Genomic DNA, 4139 nt, shown 5'->3' with positions numbered 1-4139 from the left:
AGTAAGCAACTTTACCCCAACACAACATGCCAAGCCACAGAGCTCACCTTGCCCAAAGAGGGTGGAAAGATTGACACTCCTCTACTCTCACCTTTTCTTTAGCTCAGAAATAATCTCTTCAAACTGATTGTCTCATAGCAGAGTCACAAGTCACTGTTTACTGTTCGGATTAGTGAACAGGAGTCTTTGTGTGTGGGGCATGATTAACCTGTGTGTCATTGTATTTGCACAGTGTGTTCATCTTATCAAACACCTGGAATGACCAGCTGTGAACATCTGTCTCTGTGGACTAAGCCCTTCCCTGAGCGGGTACTGATGTCCATTAAAAAACTGATCTCCATTTATCTTCACGTACTTCTTTACAGAGAAGGGACAGGTTTTCTGCACCATCCACCTGCCCACAGCTCTGTAGCTGCCTGATCTCTGTTCAGAGGAGATGGAAAAGGGAAATCACTCGGAGGTGACTGAGTTCATTCTCTCAGGATTGACAGATCGTCCAGAGCTGCAGGTTCCCCTGTTTGGGGTGTTCCTAGTGATTTATTATATCACCCTGGTGGGGAATGGGGGGATGATCTTGTTAATCATGATTGACCCCCGACTCCACACCCCATGTACTTTTCCTCAGTAATTTGTCTTTCTGTGACCTCTGCTTTCCTCAATAATTTCCCCTAAGATGCTGCTGAATTTCTTAGCCGAAAGGAAAAGCATTTCTTACACTGCCTGCGCTGTGCAAATGGTTCTCTGTTTTTACAGATGTTGAGTGCCTCTTGCTGGCTGTGATGGCCTATGACCGTTATGTGGCCATCTGTAACCCGCTGCTCTATACGGTCACCATGTCCAGGCAGCGTTGTAAACGGATTGTGGCTGGGGTGTACGCTGTGGGGTTTGTGGATTCAATGATATGCATGTGTTTTATATTTCAGCTGTCATTCTGCAGCTCCAACATCATCAATCATTTCTTCTGTGACATTTCCCCACTGTTGGCGCTCTCCTGTTCTGACACCCGCATCAATGAGATTGTGTTGTTTGCTTTCACTTGCTGCATTACAGTGAGCATCTTTGTGACTGTCCTCCTCTCCTATGTCTATATCATCTCCACCATCCTGAAGATCCGCTCTGCCGAGGGCCGGCGCAAAACCTTCTTCACCTGCTCTTTCCACTTGACTGTGGTGGTCCTGTTTTATGGCACCCTCCTCTTCATGTATTTACGTCCTACCTCCAGCTATTCCGCGGACACAGGTAAAGTGGCCTCAGTGTTTTACACGCTGGTGATCCCCATGTTGAACCCTCTCATCTACAGCCTGAGGAACACAGAGGTGAAGGACTCCCTGAGGAGAGCAATGAATAAACTCCTAACCAATTCCTGAATCTGTTTAACTCTGTACTGGTTTAGTGATGTGGAATGGAAACAGGTGAATTCAATTCCCATCCAATTGCAATGTAATTTCACAGAGCCCATGGTAGTATTGTTCATTATTCTATTGTTATTATTATTAAATTGCTTGTATTCCAACAAGGTCTGCAGGGCCCAACTGAGATAAGTGAACAAAAACAGGAAGCATCACAGGAAATGCAGGAAACCCAACTGCATAGTGTGCCGGATTTGGTCACAGAGAGCCTCATTGGGACTGTCACCTTTTCTGCTGAAATTACGTCTGAGCCCATTTTCCCTGCCGGCCTGGGCCTTCAGAACCCTGCCTTGTTGATCCAGACACGCTAGCCTGCTGCAACACAGACCCAGGGCCTGGGCCATGGCCTGAAAGCTGCAGATCTAGACTGAAATGAGCTCAGCAGGTTACCTGTCTCCAGCACACAGACAGCCAGCTCCCAATGGGATCCAAACGCCAAATAAATAAATCTGTTTTACTCTGTATAAAACTTATACAGTGTAACATGATAAATGCTTGCCTCTATATCCCTGCAAGAGAGCTATGCACAGCTGTTTGCCCCCCAGGTAACAATTACTTACACTGAGTTTATAAATAAACAAAAGTGATTTTATTAAGTAGGAAAAGTAGGATTTAAATGGTTTTTAGTAATAACAGACAGAACAGAGTAAGTTACAAAGTAAAAGAAAACATAATACAGAAGACTAAGCTTAATACATCAGAAATCAGTTACAGATGTTAACTTCTCACCCAAGTTGTTACTTTAGGTAAAATCTTTCTCAGGTCAGAGGCCTTTTCTGACCTGGGTCCAGCCTGTGCTCACCCATCCTTTGTGGGGAGGGCAGGCTGTCTCTTAAGCCAGCGGAAAAAACTCATTGTTTGCCTTCCCCCACTTGATATAGAACTTCCCCAGGGTGGGAAACCTTTGTTTGGAATTGCACCCCCCTCTGGAAAAGTACCAGCTTCAAGATGGATTTCAGTATCTGGTGACATGGTCACATGCCACTGTAAGACCCCAGTCTCCATTCTTCCAGGGTTGCCCCGCATGTACACTGGAAGGCTTGCAGGTAAACAGAGCCATTCACAGATCAGTGATTCTGAAGCACCCTTAATGGGCTTCACGTAATATGTCTACAAGTTTATATCTTATTCTCCTAAATCCAGATATAGAAATAATCCATGTAAACAAATAGGATGAACACACTTAGTAGTTACAACCTTTCTAATGATATGTTACATGGGGCCGTTAGCACAAAGCATATTGCAGTTATGTCATATTCAGAAGCATATTTTCATAAAGCATATGGAGTGCAATGTACACGTAGCTTTGCACAGCACTGGACAGAAGGGGGAATTGAACCTGGATCTCCCACCTCACAGGTGAGCACCCCAACTATTGGGTTAAAAATTACAACGGGAAGGACCACGACCACCTCCTACAGTGGCTGCGTTGCGACCGGAACCTAAATCCTCCCCCTGAACACACACGTTGTTTTGAGACAAACCTATTAGGAGTATTTGTAACACATTTGTGCATTGACTCAGCTATCGCATGCAGCAGCCCCATAATGTAGATGCTTTTTACATTGATGGAAGGGTTTTTCCATTGATGTAGTTAATCCATGTCTCCGAGAGGCAGTAGCTATGTCAATGGAAGAATTTCACTGAACATCAGTACAAGCTAACTGCCTCAAACATAGTATGAAAAGTTTCCCTGCTCTCTGTGATGGAGCTCGATTGATATAATTTTTAAGCATAAACCAGGCCTCAGAGAAGCTGACGATCTAAAATACCAGTTGGGAAATCTAGTCCTATCTCCCTGCCAGGGCAGCAGAATCCCCTTCGGTTCACTTTGTTCAGGCTGATTGGAAATATTCCAGCTGTCCCAGCTTCCCAGCAGAGATTATTCTGTGCTCTGATTGAGCTCAGTGTCACTCTCTGTGTGTGTGTGTGTTTTTGGTGTGTAGTGGGCACTGTGTGTGTTATGTGTGTGATGGGGTATACAGTGGAGCTGAATGTCAAGCATAAGCTGGCATTCCCCAAGCCCAGCCCACCCCCCAGTGCAGGGCCCTTTGTGAGATCATGGAATCATAGGACTGGAGGGGACCTTGAAAGGTCATCTATTCCACTCCCCTGCACTCATTGCAGGACTGAATATTATCTAGAGAAATCCTGACAGGTGTTTGTCTAACTCATTTTTAAAAATCTTCAATGATGGACATTCCACAACCTCCCTGGGTCAGTTATTCCAGTTCTGACCCACCTTGATAGTTAGGAAGTTTTTCCTAATGTCCAACCTAAACCTCCCTTGCTGCAATTGAAGCCCATTGTTTCTTCTTCTATTCCTGAACTCTGTTTCATGGACTATAAGATATAGGAAATAAATAAAATTAGCAAAAGAATCAGGAGGGCGCTGGCATGCTTGGAGATATTTTGTAGCAACATCTGCAGAGAACAATTACATTTTTCGCTTCAGCATCACATTGAATGGGCCCTCAATTATTGTTTGTCTGGTCTTATTTAACACTTTATATTTTGATCTTCCACAAGCTGTAAGTCTAGCTACTTGGCAACATTAAATAATACAAGCCAGTAAACGAGAGACATGAGAAATGACTGAAGGCAACGGTGTCCCAGTGCAGAGGGACGGAGGGAAAGTTAAAAGGTATAACTACAGTGGGAAAGGGTCTGATTTAAGAGGAGACTTGATGAAAAGGGGAGAACTGAGTGGTTCAGGGATACTTTGTGTTG

The 4139-nt window shown here is 44.4% G+C and overlaps 1 pseudogene; it reads left to right on the top strand.

The window, feature by feature from the left end:
- The first annotated feature begins 436 nt into the window (after window positions 1-436).
- LOC120404092 lies at window positions 437-1367 on the top strand (annotated as a pseudogene).
- The last annotated feature ends 2772 nt before the right edge of the window (window positions 1368-4139 follow it).

Source organism: Mauremys reevesii, linkage group 4 (genome assembly GCF_016161935.1).
Source record: "Mauremys reevesii isolate NIE-2019 linkage group 4, ASM1616193v1, whole genome shotgun sequence".
Taxonomy (NCBI): Eukaryota; Metazoa; Chordata; order Testudines; family Geoemydidae; genus Mauremys; species Mauremys reevesii.
The sequence above is the reverse complement of the archived record's forward strand: the minus strand, read 5'-3'. Positions and strand labels throughout refer to the sequence as shown.